General features: G+C 40.4%; 1 non-coding gene across 1 annotated transcript; it reads left to right on the top strand.

The window, feature by feature from the left end:
* Window positions 1-9,002: 9,002 nt before the first annotated feature.
* LOC118486085 lies at window positions 9,003-9,109 on the top strand. The gene has a single exon (XR_004877941.1). It is a non-coding gene; the product is annotated as a small nucleolar RNA R71 (small nucleolar RNA).
* The last annotated feature ends 7,580 nt before the right edge of the window (window positions 9,110-16,689 follow it).

Genomic DNA, 16,689 nt, shown 5'->3' with positions numbered 1-16,689 from the left:
TGTAATCCACGTACCTTTTGTCATATTGGTTTTGATAATCATCCTCCTCCCAACCAGATTCCCAAGTGTGAACACTGCCTTCTCTGTGTCGGGAACCATCATCATACCCGTGTTGAAGCTGTGGTTGATTGAGGCGAATGATCTCCCTGTCGGAGATTAAGATTTGCAGGTTGGTTTTGTGGGCCTGGTTTGAATTGTGGAAATGGTTGTGGTGGTGGTTGATTCTGGTTTTGGTTATTCGGCTGGTTTTGATTTTGATGTTGGTTATAGTTTTGAGGGATTGGTGGATCTGGAATGGGTGGAATTGGTTCGTTTTGTGCTTGGTTCTGTGGCTCTTGATCAGCCATCTCTTGAGCTGCTTGTTCAAGATCTTGAGCAACTGTTGATGACTGAGCTTTAGCTTTCACTACTGAACGGAGAAGAACAAGATTCTGTCGAGCAGTCTTTTCGATTTCTGGATCAAACAAAAGCGGTGATGATTTCTTTGAAAACCTGGTATGCATACAACACGAGAATCACCTGCAAACAGACAAACAAGAAATCAAGCGTAACACTGAACGAAACAAATAAAAGACAAACAAAAGGAAATATTTTTAGATTTTTTGTTTTTTTCTAATTTATATATTTTTTGAATTTTTAAGAAAAACAACTAACTAAACTAAGCGCACCGACTCCACGGCAACGGCGCCATTTTGATCGATGTCGTAAGGTCGGTCAAAAATAAAGTAAAGTGTCATATTCACCTTTTACTAGTAAAGGGCAAGTAGGGTGTCGAATCCACGGGGAATCAGTGGAAAGTATGAAAGCTCGTTGTTTAAATTATCATCTAATTCTAACTAATTGCTTTTTGCAGTTTGAGAATGATTGTGAAAACAAATGTGAAATTGTAGTTGTAAACAATAATGAGAGAAAGGACCAATCTCCGGGTTTTCAGGTTATGCAGAAAATCAGTTTACTTAATTACGACCAATTGGAAACCACATAGACATGATTTGAAAACTTGTTTTGATAAATAATTAACGGACAATATATTTGATTGCAACGATCCACGATCGAAACCTAAAGATTGATGCAAATGAATAGTAATCCAGTTAATCACCAATTTAAGATTTCATAAACATTAACAGATTCAATGATTAAAGGTTTAAAACAATGACATCCTAGAATTTAATCCCGGTTGTTGATGAACAAACCAAATAATTGATGAACAAGAATGATTACGATAATCAAATACTGTTTAATCAAAACAAAAACAATAGGAACGAATAACCGAATGATTAATCGAATCCTAATCCAAAAGTCGTAACAATAAGTAAACCATAAGTTCAATCATTAACCCTATTCCCGGAGATGGTCACGGGACGACTAGCCGCTCATGACGCTCGTACAATCTTCAAAGGCTTGAACGAGTGATGATGACATGATTGATTCGGAACTTTAGTGGTGAGTGATGATGTTGTTCGTGACTTTGAGAGCTGAAAAAAATGGTGTACGGCTGCTCAAAATTCGAGATATGTGATAATGAAGTCCTCCTTTTGATATTAGGGTTAAACCCTTTTAGTCCGTCCAACAACAAATTCACGTGACTTTTTCCATAAGTCAACCGTAAGCCACATTAAGCACCCGTAAACCATGAGTCAAACTTACTGTTTCTTTTTTGTGAACCCGTGCAAAAATTCGTAAGTTACGTAGTGATTCCGTAATCCGCAAATGAATGTTGCTGTTCTTTTTGTTAGTGCATGCCCCTAAATCACATGACAACATAATTATTATCCCACTTTATTACCTGCCATTGGTATTTATGATGATGGGTGATATATGGATCCCATCCATATTCAAGCACGTGATGTTAGCCCCCTAAAGTCTACATAGCATGTGATGATGATGATCAACAAAGCCTCCAACAATTCTTTTGTACCTCCAAGATCACATGATGTTCTCCTCTCTCGTAAATGTTGATGTGATGTTTAATATAACCAAACAATAATGGCCTCGTGAGTTGACTGCCTCTTGTGTCTTGTGCTTCTCAAAATGGCGGCTCCCCTAAAGAATTAATTGAGTGATTGATATTATGTGCCTTTCAAGTCAGCGTGAATCATTAAGGTTTTGACCCCTTCTCTTAATTCTTTTTCACAAATATATAATGCATGTTGCCTTTGTAGTTGCCATGACCTCTGAACTTCCATCTTTCATATTTCTTGCATATCTAAGCCGTATCTTGATTCGAAACACGTACCGAACATTGACAATTACCTCACTCAACCATCTCGCCCATTACTTTTTCTCTTTATACTCCGTAGCTTCACCCATTTCACGTGCTTAACCTGCAAACATATAAACTCTCGCAATAAGACAATTCTAAACATGTAATTATATAAAACCACACAGAACATATAAGATACGCACTTAAACACTCATGTATCACACTCTCCATCACATCCCAACACTTACCTTTGATTGTCCTCAAGCAAACCGTTACGGAACTACTCACCATCGTAACAACACCTCTGAACCCCTAAACCGATGCAACAATTTAAGTCCCAAGTCATACGTGTTCCATAGACTAACATAATCGAGATTGACAGTTCGACAAGCAATTGATGCAATTTTTTTTAAACTTAAGACTTGTTTATTCAAAACTAACATGCTAAGGATTGTACACATGCTACACGCCCCTCACAAGCAACTCTCCTCTCGGTTTAACAACTGAACTAGCTTGTAATGTGCTAGCATTTATATCACCCAAAACCAAACATGAAATCCTGTAATCATAGGCTTGTATGACAATCACCCTCTCTCTCATCTGGATTGTTTGTGTATCGGTTCAATCTGATAAGTTGATCTCCTTCAAGTGTGTTTGAAGCTGCTGAGTCGTTTGGAGTTGTTGTACATCAGAGTTTCTACATGTTTATTAGAAGATTAGTTCTTTCTTCCCTGTTCTTTATTTGTATCCTTTGTTTTGTAGTTTCTGTTGTTAGATCTTTGATAGATCTGGTGATTGGTTGTGATCACCATTTCTGAACATCTGATTGTTTGTATCAGATGATTATTGTTCTGTATTTTGTTAACAGATCTTACTATTCGTAAGGTCTAGGGTACTGGGGGAGTTTTTTTAGTTTGGGTAAAATAATAAAGTTTTGTCACTCGTTTTGTCGCTATTTTGTGTGTTATCCATTGTTCTTATACCATTTTACATATTCTACTAACACTAAACACACACATGGGCAAGTGCACCCATCGTGAGCGTTGTATAGCGTTGGTAAGATACCGAGGTCGTCCAAGGACACAAGAGCTTTTAGTACCGGTTTATCCTCAACGTCTAATCAAACTAAAATTTTTGGAAAAGGTTTTAAGAATAAAAACTAAAATGCTGAAAATAAAAATAAAATAGAAATAGATAGACAAGATGAATCACTTGGATCCCACTCGCCTTTAATGTATCCTTTGATGATTTTCGCACTTTTGCACTTTTTAAGAGATTATCTTAGTTATAGTAGTAGGCCCCTCTTTTGAAGGTGACGTTACCCTCGGCTAAGTGGTTTGGGTCAGCAGGGATACAATCCCAAGTAGCCGGTTTAATGTATTAATAGTAGTTTACATATGAGGGGATCAGGCCATTCGCACCCCCGCCATCCAATACCTATGGGTATTGAAGGAAGTCCTAGTAAGCTTGACCCAGGTCCTTGCAGGATCTGTACACTGAACAAGGCAAGAACCTTACTAAACCATTTCCTTAACCCCCGACCAGGTAGCCAACATATGTCTATATAGACCGTAGAGATATGAATGGTGAAAATCTTTTACTTTATATAGACATTAAAGTAATGCCAAGACACCACAGACAAATGATAAAGAAGTTTCACCTTCATCATAAGAAACTAGTTATTAAAGTCATTAATGCAAAATCAAATAAAAAGTGCGAAAAGATTAAAAATAAAAAGTAATACATTAAATGCTTATCTTTACCAAGTGATGTAAGGGACTTAGCCAAACATGGCCGTTGATTGGCAAGAACTTTTACAATCAATCTTGGATCCCAAGACTACTACACACACTCTAAGGTGGATGATGGATGATGGTGGTGGATGTTGGTGTTGTAGTTGTGGTGGAGTGGTGGCAAAGTGGGAGAGAGGTGGTTTGCCAAGGGATGCCTTTGAAGTGAGCCAAGCACCCCTATTTATAGCCTGAACAGAAGCCCCGACCACGGTCCCGTGTCCAGTGGACAAGCCCCCGTGGCCATCGCTTTTCTCTTCATTCATTAATTGCAATTGTCTGCATTAGGCTCCACACGGCCCCGTGTTCGCTGGGCATGGCCCCGTGTGCAGAAGCGTATCTTTACAATCAAGATTTGCAAGATTCAGCAAATCTTAGCGTTGACCACGCCCCGTGCTGAGCTGGGCACGCCCCCGTGGTGAGCATAGAAGCTTCCACAGCTTTGTCCATTTCTGCAGACATCTGACCACGCCCCCGTGTCCAGTGGGCACGGGCCGTGGTCAGCCCTCTGTTTCTTGTTTTTTCCTGTGGAGATGCTGTCGAGGGTTTAGGCATGCCACGTTTATTCCTTTTCTTTGTATTTATGTTAGTTTTTGCTGCATATTTGTTCTGTCACAGCCCAGCGTAACCGCGCCAAGATATTGTCCGCTTTGTCAGCCAACACGCCCTCAGCGTTTGCCCCTCACGGTTTTAAAACGCGTCACGATGGTGAAAGTATCCAGCCCCTTATAAGGAAGCCTCTGTTCCCCTTCACAACCGATGTGGGATGTCACAATCCACCCCCTTAAGGGGTCCAGCGTCCTCGCAGGACCTGGCACTACCGGTCCGGCCCTGGCTCTGATACCATCTGTCACAGCCCAGCGTAACCGCACCATAATATTGTCCGCTTTGGCAGCCAGCACGCCCTCAGCGTCCGCCCCTCACGGTTTTAAAACGCGTTACGATGGTGAAGGTATCCAGCCCCTTATAAGGAAGCCTTTGTTCCCCTTCACAACCGATGTGGGATGTCACAATTATCTGTCACATCCAAGCATAATCGCACCATGATATTGTCCGCTTTGGCAGCCAGCACGCCCTGAACGTCCGCCCCTCACAGTTTTAAAACGCGTCACGATGGTGAAGGTATCCAGCCCCTTATAAGGAAGCCTTTGTTCCCCTTCACAACCGATGTGGGATGTCACAATCCACCCCCCTTAAGGGGTCCAGCGTCCTCGCAGGACCTGGCACCACCAATCCGGCCCTGGCTCTGATACCATCTGTCACAGCCCAGCATAACCACTCTATGATATTGTCCGCTTTGGCAGCCAGCACACCCTCGGCGTCCGCCCCTCACGGTTTTAAAACGTGTCACGATGGTAAAGGTATCCAGCCCCTTATAAGGAAGCCTTTGTTCCCCTTCACAACCGATGTGGGATGTCACATGTTCCTTTTGTTCGTTTAAGCTCATTTAGTCCTAAAAATACAAAAGGAAGACAAAACCACACTTTTTCCAACATTAGTACTAAAAATGGGTTAGTTTTATGCCTCATTTGATGTAATTTATATGTTGCATTTTACACACATCAAATACCCCCACACTTGAATCTTTGCTTGTTCTCAAGCAAAACTCTTTATTATGTGGCTTACACACCCAAATGAATGGGTACAAGAGAAGTTTTGGGTTTGTCTTGAGTGTCGGGAATCCAAGATCTTTTTTGGGTTTTATTTTTATACTATTTACCATCCTATTCGTTATGATTTATTTAGAACGTTTCATAAGAGAAATTACTTATTTGGGCATAAGATGCCTCTTTAAAATTCCATTTATATACAAGTTCACATACCTCACGGGAGATCACTCAACACTCGGCCGAAGATGTATTTTTGTGAAACACTCGAGACCGGCATGGAACCTACTTCTACCATATGCTTTCCAAGCAATCAATACTTCTCCTTTTGAACTATAAACTTTTGTAAATATCAAGAGGACTTGGGGAAGGGTTAGGCTTGTGCTAAAGGTAGGTGGTTTTGGGTTAGTGGTTAGTAAAAAGGGCTAAAAGCGTAAAAAGCGTCGGTCGTCATAAAACTTTTTGTTTTTGTGACTTTTATTCAAACTAAGCATCTTCAAACAAAGTTTCTTTGAGGAACTTGTTTGTTTATTGCTAGACTTTCATTTTTTTTATAAAGAGAAACGTCACAAGAAAACCGAGCTTTTTACTAAAATAAAGGGTTGAAAAGAAAAAGGTTTTGGTGGGTAAAGGGTGTTTGTTTTGTGGGTTTATAAATGAAAAGGGTTTAGACTCAAAGGGGTTAACTAGGGGGATTTTGGGTAGGTGATAAAGAAAATGAAAAATAATGGTGTTGAAAAGAAAATAGGTTAGTCCTAATGCCTCCGTCATTTACTTACTTGGGTTTAAGTTGGTCAGGACCGGGAATGTATTGTCGTGGCAAGTTCTAGAGTCGTAAGAACCAAGCGGCTATTCACACAAGAAACGAAAAATGAGCATTTAGTTTAAAGATGTATGCTTATATGCTCAATAAAGGCTCAAAACTCACTTATTGTGGGAATGGGTTTATAATGTGATCAAGTATATATAATCAAATTTTAACTAGATTTGTCATGTCGTTTCATAATTTTCTTATATTGATTCTTGTTATCACAACGCTATCGGTTGTAAATTTGTAAAGATATACCCTTTTTAGAACTTGTTATTCCCAATTTAAACCAACACATGTAAAAAAAATGAAAATTTTTGAAAAAAAAAATTCGGGTGATTAGCGGTTCCAATAGAGTTTTGTGTAAGGCTTGTTATTAGGACTTGCAAAATTCAAGGTTTTAGCATCCCCCCGCACATAAATTACACATTGTCGTCAACGTGTCTCAAAAATAAGTTTTTAGGTTGATTGAATGTGTAAAAAGGTGTCGAAAAACAAAATTTCTGTTACTGGGCGTCTGGCCACGAGCCCGTGTTGGTCCGGGCACAGCCCCGTGGTCAGATTGCCAGTATCATATTAAACAGAAGGCTGGGCATGGGGCGTGTCCAGTGAGCACGACCCTGTGTCCAGTTACCTGAACTGGGCATTTTCTGCAGAACCTCGGGCACGGGGGCGCGTTGGCTGAGCACGGCCCCGTGCTGAACTTGCTGTAATGAAGGAAAATTGTTGGGAGGCTCTGTTTTTGTGCATGGTGTGGGTTATTCTTTCCCTTGGTAACCTCCACCATTTCGAGTGTGTTCTATTCCTGAAAAGTAAAGCTAAACTAGAAAACATAAAAGTTAATCTAAACTAAAACTAGGGTTAGTTCCGCGGAATGCCTCCGTGGTGCGCCATGTTTATAAGGGTCCTTGGCTAGACCCAAAGTCAGTCATATGTTACCCAAGTGGGATGTCTTGCATCCCATGTTGCACCATCGGAGAGCATCATCCAAGCTTGAGTCTATGACATCCATGTAGTTGACCGGGTCGTCGTCTTCTACTCTTTTCCCAACCCAGAACTCTTTCTCTTGGTCCCCGACCCTCAATGTTAATTTCCCACCACTCATATCTACCATTGCGTGAGTGGTGGCTAGGAATGGTCTTCCTAGAATGAGTGGTATTTCGGTGTCTTCCTCGATATCGAGTATGACAAAGTCGGCCGAGAAGACTAAGTCTCCGACTTTTACCAATAGATTTTTGGCGACACCTTATGGATATTTGATAGACCTATCGGCGAGTTGTATGCTCATCTTGGTGGGGCTTGTTTTACCTAGTCCGAGTCGGTCAAACATTGATGCGGGCATGAGATTGATGCTAGCCCCAAGATCGGCAAGCGCATTGCGTATAGGTGATCCCCCGATGGAACAAGGGATGGTGAAGATTCCGGGGTCGATTTTCTTTTGTGGGAGTTTGTTGAGTAGCACGGCGGAGCATTCTTCACTTAAATTAACTAATTGCAATGCTTCAGTTTTCCTTTTGTGAGTGAGAAAGTCTCTCATAAATTTTGAATATTTAGGCATTTGAGTGAGGACTTCCACAAATGGAAGATTGATGTGCAATTGTTTTAGTAAGTTTACAAATTTTGTGAATTGCTCATCGGTCTTTTGGCGAAGTAACCGACCGGGGTAGGGCACCGAGGGGTTCTTGGTAGGTTCGTGATTTGGCGGAGGAGTTGTTTCTTTTTGGGCGGTTGGTGAGGTCGTGGTTTGAATGGGTGAACTTTTGTCGGATGGAGGTAGTGGAGCCTCCTCGGGACCTACGGTACGGTTTCTCAATGTTATGAGATGCACTTGCGCCTTTGGGTTAGTCTCGGTATTGCTGGGTAATGCGCCTTGTGGTCTCTCGGAGAAATTTTGAGCTAGTTGATTTAGTTGTTTTTCAATGTTTTGAATACTAGCTTGTTGATTTCTAAAACTCGATTCCATTTGTTGGAATCGATCCGAGTTTTTCTTTTCGGTGTCAGAGATGAGGCGTGAGATAGTATCTTCAAGCCTCTCTCGTCCCCCTTGTTGTTCTTGAGAGAAATTTTGTGACTCATTTCTTGGTTGTTGAAAGTTTGTTCGTTGGTTTTGGTTTTGTTGATTACTACTATTGCTGGGTTCTCTCCAACCAAGGTTAGGGTGGTTACGCCATCCTTTGTTGTAGGTACCCGTTGGGGGACCCGACGGCCTAGGTATATTATCAATGTAGTTTACCATTCCCGTTTGATCATCCAATTCTTTCATACAACTCCAATTTTCATGTGGCCCACCACACCCTTCGCAAGTCATAACCGAGGCCGTTTTTACCATTTCTAACTTTTTGATTTTCGAAGAGAGGGCCTCAATTTGGGTTTGTAAAAAAGTGCTTTCGTCTACCTTATGGGCGCCCGGGGCAATAGATTTTGTGCCTCGTGGAGTGTGCCATTGAAAATTGTTTTGAGCAATTTCCTCAATTTGATTATAAATTTCATTTGGGCGACGATTACCTAGAAGTCCCCCAGAGCTGGAGTCGAGGGTTTGTCTTTTGTTTGGAAACAACCCATTTTAGAAAGTGGATACTTGTTGCCATACTGCAAGACCATGATTAGGGGATTTTCTTAATAGCTCCTTGAATCTTTCCCAAGTTTCATATAAGGATTCCCCGTCCTCTTGTGAGTATGTATTAATTTCAATCATTAATTTAGCCGTTTTAGAAGGAGGGAAATACTTATATAGAAACTTTTGGGCTAGTTCATCCCAAGTGGTTACTGAACCACTTGGGAGGGTGTTAGACCAAGCCTTAGCTCGGTCATTTAGTAAGAATGGGAACATTCGGAGGCGAATGGCGTCGTTTGACGCCCCATTGATCCGAAAAGTATCACATATTTCCAAAAAGTTGGTAATATGTAAATGGGGATCTTCGTCCGCAAGCTCATGGAAAGTTGTGGAGTTTTGGAGCTTTTGTATCAAATACGGCCGAAGCTCGAAGTCGTTGGCATCGAAATTCGGTGCATTGATAGCGGCACCGAGATAACCTACCATGGGTCGTAGGTAATCTATTAGCGTACGCTGATCTGCCATTGGAAGTGGGTCTCCCGAAACTTTCTCTTGGATTTTAGCTTTAAGTCTTTTTCTTATAAAGCGTTCGGGTCCGTCTAGAGGTTCTTTTATGTCTCTATTGGAACTGAAGCTCATGCACTGCATAGGAAGTTCAGGTGCTGCGCCTGGGTCCCAAGTCCTGCGATAAAAACAAAAAAGATTGTTGGTCAGAAGTCTCACCACGGCCCCGTGGTCGTGGTTACAGTGATTGTTTTCTGGATCCCAGTTTCTAGAGGGTTCAACACGGCCCCGTGTTGCACCACCACGGCCCCGTGGTTACCTTTCTGTAACTCAGAAAACAAAAACTGCGAGTAAGGATGCTGGGCACGGCACGTGTCCGACCAGGCACGGCCTCGTGCTGAAGTCTGCAGAAGCTGAAAAATCTAAAAAAATCCCAAAAAAACAGAAAAATAAGAAAAACGATTAGGTCGTTCATTCCTAACTTCCCTAAAATCTTTGTCTCCCCGGCAACGCCGCCAAAAACTTGGTGTGTGTAAGGTGAAATATGTTTTTATTAATATTTTAAACCCATTTTACACATTAGTCAAGTTTTAAATTTATAAAACACGATATTCTACTAACACTAAACACACACATGGGCAAGTGCACCCATCGTGAGCGTAGTATAGCGTTGGTAAGATACCGAGGTCGTCCAAGGACACAAGAGCTTTTAGTACCGGTTTATCCTCAACGTCTAATCAAACTAAAATTTTTGGAAAAGGTTTTAAGAATAAAAACTAAAATGCTGAAAATAAAAATAAAAGAGAAATAGATAGACAAGATGAATCACTTGGATCCGACTCGCCTTTAATGTATCCTTTAATGATTTCCGCTCTTTTGCAATTTTTAAGAGATTATCTTAGTTATAGTAGTAGGCCCCTCCTTTGAAGGTGACGTTACCCTCAACCCAGTGGTTTGAGTCAGCAAGGATACAATCCCAAAGGGTCGGAATATTGGAAGATAATTAATTAAGTTATTAATGCGAAAAGTGGTAGGCCCCTCTTTTGAAGGTGATGTTACCCTCGGCTAAGTGGTTTGAGTCAGCAGGGATACAATCCCAAGTAGTTGGTTTAATGTATTAATAGTAGTTTATATATGAGTGGATCAAGCCATTCGCACCCCCGCCATCCAATACTGATGTGCACAAAATGCAGCATATAAATTACATCAATTGTGGCATAAAACTAACCCTTTTTTAGTACTAATGTTGGAAAAAGTGTACTTTTGTCTTCCTTTTGTATTTTCAGGATTAAATGAGCTCAAATAAACAAAAGAAGCAAAAAGGCAGCTAAATCTAACATAAATACAAGAAAAGGAACAAACGTGGCATGCCCGACCTCCCGACAGCATCTTCCCAAGCAAAACAAGAAAATAGAAGGCTGAACACGCCCCGTGCTCAGTGAGCACGGGGGCGTGCCCAAGTGTCAGCAGAAAAGACAAAGTTGTAGAAGCTTCCATCGCCCACCACGGGGCCGTGCTCAGCGGACACGGGGCCGTGCTCAGCGGACACGGGGCCGTGGACAACTATAAGATTCGCGGAATACAGGCAAATCTTGATAGTACAGATATGCTTCTACACACGGGTCATGCTCAGCGGACACGGGGGCGTGGTCAACTAATGCAAACAAACTGCAATTAATGAGGAAAGAGAGGAGGATGGACACGGGGCCGTGCCCGAGCTTCTGTTCAGCCAATAAATAGGAGTGCTTGGAGCTCTTGCAACTCATCCCTTGGCACATCACCTCTCTCACATATCACCCACCACCCACCACCATCACAACACCATCATCCATTGTCCATCACAGAGTGTGTGAGTCGTCTCGGGATCCAAGATTGATCATAAGAGTTCTTGACAATCAAAGGCCATGTTTGCCTAAGTCTCTTACACCACTTGGTGAAGACAAGTGTTTAGTGTAATACTTTTTATTTTTAATCTTTTCGCACTTTTTAATTGGTTATGTATTAATGAATTCAATAACTAGTTTCTTATGTTGAAGGTGATTCTTCCTTATCGTTTGTCCGTGGTGTCTTGGCATTATTTTACTGTCTATATAAAATAAAAGATTTTCACCATTCATATCTCTACGGTTTATATGGAGGTATGTTGGTTACCTGGTCGGGGGTTAAGGGAACGGTTTGGTAAGAGTCTTGCCATTGTTCAGTGTATAGATCCTGCAAAGGACCTGTGTCAAATTTAGTAGGACCTCCTTCAATACCCAACGGTATTGGATGGCGGGGGTCCAAACTCTTTGACCCCCGCATAAGTTAAACTACTATTAAAACTTTATCCCGGCTACTTAGGACTGTATCCCTGCTGACTCAGACTACTTAGCCCACGGTAACGTCACCTTCAAAAGAGGGGCCAACCACATTATGCATTAATAACTTAATTAATTATCTTTCAATAATCCGACCCTTTAGGATTGTATCCTTGCTGACTCAAACTACTGGGTTGAGGGTAACATCACCTTCAAAAGAGGGGCCTACTACAATAACTAAGATAATCTCTTAAACAAGTGCAAAAGTGCGGAAATAATCAAAGGTTACACTACACACGAGTCAGATCCAAGTGATTCATCTTGTCTATCTGTTTTTACTTTTATTTTACTTTTCAGCATTTTAGTTAGTTTTATTTTTCTAGTTTAAAAACCTTTTTCGAACTTTTTGATTTGATTAGACGTTGAGGATAAACCGGTATTAAAAGCTCTTGTGTCCTTGGACGACCTCGGTATCTTACCAACATTATACTACGTCCACGATGGGTGCACTTGCCCATATGTGTGTTTAGTGTTAGTAAATATCGTGTTTTATAAATTTAAAACTTGGCTAAAAAGTGTAAAAGGGCTTAAAATATACACCTGAAATATATCACACCTAACGCACATCAAGTTTTTGGCGCCCTTGCCGGGGACACAAGGATTTTAAGAAAGCTTAAAATCGAAGGCCTAATCAGTTTTTCAAAACCTTTTCAAAACGTGCGCACATTTTTCTGCATTTTAGTTTAGTTTGCATTTACAGTAGCCTGAACACGGGGCCGTGCTGCATATTTTTCATAAAACACCCAGATACAGAGTCTGAACACGCCCCATGCTCAAACAAGGCCAGTAACTTTTAATTAAACGCCCAGATATAGACCCTGAACACGGGGCCGTGTCCACTGAACACGGGGCCGTGTCCAGCCTCTGTTTCCGTTTTAAGTTTTTGCTTTCTGGTCCCGAGACTTTGTTGTGGTCTGTTGAGTCATTCTTATGGATCAATACTCAGGAGGCTACAACTAAACCTATGAGGAGGATGATTATAGGAGAGACTATTGCACTAATTGTGGTAACCCGCACTCGGTTCAATATTACAACTCATCTCAACCATCCACTTCATACAACTATTATGAGGAGCCCAGGTACGAGCCATCGACTTCATACACATCCTATGAAGACCAAAGGTATGAACCTTCTCCCTCATACTCATATTTTGATGAACCAAGGTATGAGCCTTCATACTCATACTTTGAGGAACCAAGATATGAGCCACCACCTTCATACTTTTATTATGAGGAACCATGGCGTGAACAACCCGCCTCATATGAGTACTATGAAGAACAAAATTAGACCCTTATCCATCATGTACTTACAATGAAGAACAATGGTATGAACCATCTACTTCATATGAGTACTATGAGGAACCAAGGATCGAACAACCGGATTCAAGCTTTGAGGATCCCGATCCTTTCTCTATCACCGAAGTGACCGATAGGATATTAGAACACCTTAAAACTATCGAACGTTACATAAAAGAATCTCGTGCAAGGGAAGAGGAGTCCCGCGCAAGAGAAGAATTAAATAAAGAAAAGATAGTTGAAAAGGTAAAAATGGAAGAACAAATAAGTGAAGAACCGACACATGAGTTAAACAACGAAAGAGGTGAGTCCGTTAAGGTTAAAATTCAAGAAGAGTCTAATTTTGATGAAATTAATCTCTTGTCACCTTCTTTTGAAAATCATTGTTTAGTACCCGCTCATGCTAAGTTTTTAAAAGAGTTAAACACTAACACTAAAATTGACAAAACGGTAAGCGCTAGGTTAACTAATGATCAAACTTCACTAATAAAAGAAGAACCTTTTGAAATCAACATTACACCGGTTCCATGTTTTTTTCAAAATTCATTTATTAGTAATGTCACAATTGATAAAGATCTTTATGTTAACATAATGCCGAATTACATTTTCGAAAAATTAAGTATTAGTGATTTTTCTCCACTTCAAATACCCATTTTTCTATCTAATCGGAAAGTAATAAAATCAATCGGTGTAGTTGAGGATGTCTTGGTTCAAACAAATCAAATGGTAATCCCAACCGACTTTGTCATCCATGATGACGCTCCTCTAGTGTTGGGACGACCTTTTGTAAAAAATCATGAAGCTTTGAAAAAACTGAAATACAACAACCTACCTCTTCAATTAGGGGCATTCAAAAGGAGCATAGATCTTGAGCGCTCAATGAAATATCCTTTTGGCAATAATGACCCCCTAATTGAAGATGAAGATGAGCCACCCGATACAAGTGAAAAGATTGACCACTTTGTTGAAGAAGAGGTCGCCATAGAACAAACTTTTAAGGTTCTTGATCAAAATGAGCAACCAAATAAGGAGTCTCCTAAAGACCCACCTCTTGAGCTCAAAGAACTTCCAAAAGGTTTGGAATATGCTTTTCTAGACAAAGATGGTAAATCTCCTGTAATTATTTCGTCTAAATTAAGTAGTAAACAAAAAAGAAAAATTAATTTTTGAAAAAACATAAAAATGTGATCGCTTGGAAGCTTGTAGATATTAAAGGAATAAGTCCTTCCATGTGCACGCACAAAATTTTAATGAATGATGACTACAAATCGGTAATACAACCACAACGAAGAGTCAATCCAAATGTCCAAGAAGTGGTTAAAAATGAAGTTATCAAATTACTTGACGCTGGACTTATCTACCCTATCTCCGATAGTCCTTGGGTAAGCCCCGTCCAAGTAGTTCCAAAGAAGGGAGGTATGACGGTGATAACTAATGAAAAGAATGAATTAATACCAACAAGAACCGTCACAGGATGGAGAGTATGTATAGACTATAGGCGATTAAATGAAGCAACAAGGAAAGATCACTTTCCTTTGCCCTTCATTGATCAAATGTTAGAAAGATTATCCATATATAAATTTTATTATTTCTTGGATGGTTTTTCAGGTTACTTTCAAATCCCGATAGCACCCGAAGACCAAGAAAAGACAACTTTCACATGTCCCTATGGAACTTTTGCTTATCGACGCATGCCATTTGTTCTATGTAATGCCCCCGCAACATTCCAATGTTGCATGGTGGCCATATTCCATGACATGATAGAAAAAACAATGGAAGTCTTCTTGGACGACTTTTCTATCTTTGGAGATTCATACGACCAATGCCTCGCCCTTAATTGGGAAAAATGCCATTTCATGGTAACGGAGGGAATAGTACTCGGTCACAAGATCTCAAGGAAGGAATGGAAGTTGATCGAGCAAAAATACACACTATTTCTCGATTACCTCCACCATCCTCCGTTAGAGCAATCAGAAGTTTCTTAGAGCATGCCGGATTTTATAGGCAATTTATCAAAGACTTTTCTAAAATTTCAAGACCTCTAAGGAAATTACTTGAAAAAGATGCCCCTTTCATCTTTGACAAGGATTGCAATCAAGCATTTCTTACACTTAAGGAAATGCTAGTCAATGCACCTATCATGATAGCACCTGATTGGAAATTACCTTTCGAAATCATGTGTGATGCAAGTGACTTTGCAGTTGGAGCAATCTTGGGAAAACGAAAAGAAAAGCATTTTCACCCAATTTATTATGCTAGTAAAACACTTAATGATGCACAAGAAAATTACACAACAACTGAAAAAGAGTTACTAGCTGTGGTATTTGCTTTTGATAAATTTCGTTCTTATCTTGTTCTTTCTAAAACAATAGTCTATACAGATCATGCAGCCATTCGATATCTTTTCAAGAAACAGGACGCAAAACCCCGTTTTATTAGGTGGATTTTACTCCTCCAAGAATTTGATATTGAAATCAAAGACAAAAGAGAAGCAGAAAACACCGCAGCAGATCATCTTTTACGCTTAGAAGACCCAGCTTTGGAGGCAACTAGGGACGAGCAAATCAACAAAAACTTTCCAACGGAGTCCTTAGAAATGGTGGAATATAGACAAGAACCATGGTATGCCAACTATGCTAATTACTTAGCTAGCGGTATAGTCGCCAAAGGATGGCCACATCACCAAAGAAAGAAATTCTTTGCTGGTGTAAAGCATTATTTTTGGGAAGATCCTTATCTTTTCAAAATGTGTGCCGACCAACTCATCCGAAGGTGCGTACATGGTAGTGAAGCAAGAAGAATTCTCCGCCATTGTCATGAAGGTCCATACGGAGGACATCATGGTGCCGCTAGTACCGCACGAAAGGTATTTGATTCAGGATTTTATTGGCCGACCATTTACAAAGACGCCCAAAGTCTTGTCAAGACATGTGACGCTTGCCAAAGAACAGGTAATATTTCTTCCAAAAACGAAATGCCACAAAATGGCATTCTTGTTTGTGAAATTTTTGATGTGTGGGGACTCGACTTCATGGGACCTTTCCCACCATCGAAAGGAAACAAATATATACTTGTGGCGGTCGATCACCTGTCTAAATGGGCCGAGGCCGAGGCACTTCCAACAAATGATGGAAGAGTTGTGGTAAGATTTCTGAAAAAATTATTCTCTCGTGTTGGAACACCTAAAGCATTAATAAGTGATAGAGGTACCCATTTTTGTAATCATCAACTTGAAAAAATCTTAACAAGATATGGGGTCTATCACCGGGTCTCAACAGCATATCACCCTCATACAAACGGACAAGCCGAAGTGACTAATAGAGGTTTAAAACGAATACTTGAAAAAACCGTAGGATTAAATAAAAAGGAATGTGCCGATAAATTAGATGATGCTTTATGGGCTTTTCGAACTGCTTATAAAACAACGATAGGCACAACCCCATATAAGCTCGTCTATGGAAAAAGTTGTCATTTGCCGGTAGAAATAGCTCACAAGGCCTACTGGGCAATAAAAAATGTAAACTTAGATTTAGAATTTGCCGGCAAAAATCGATTCTGTCAAATAAATGAA

The sequence above is a fragment of the Helianthus annuus genome, chromosome 13 (assembly GCF_002127325.2).
Source record: "Helianthus annuus cultivar XRQ/B chromosome 13, HanXRQr2.0-SUNRISE, whole genome shotgun sequence".
Classification (NCBI taxonomy): Eukaryota; Viridiplantae; Streptophyta; class Magnoliopsida; order Asterales; family Asteraceae; genus Helianthus; species Helianthus annuus.
The sequence above is the reverse complement of the archived record's forward strand: the minus strand, read 5'-3'. Positions and strand labels throughout refer to the sequence as shown.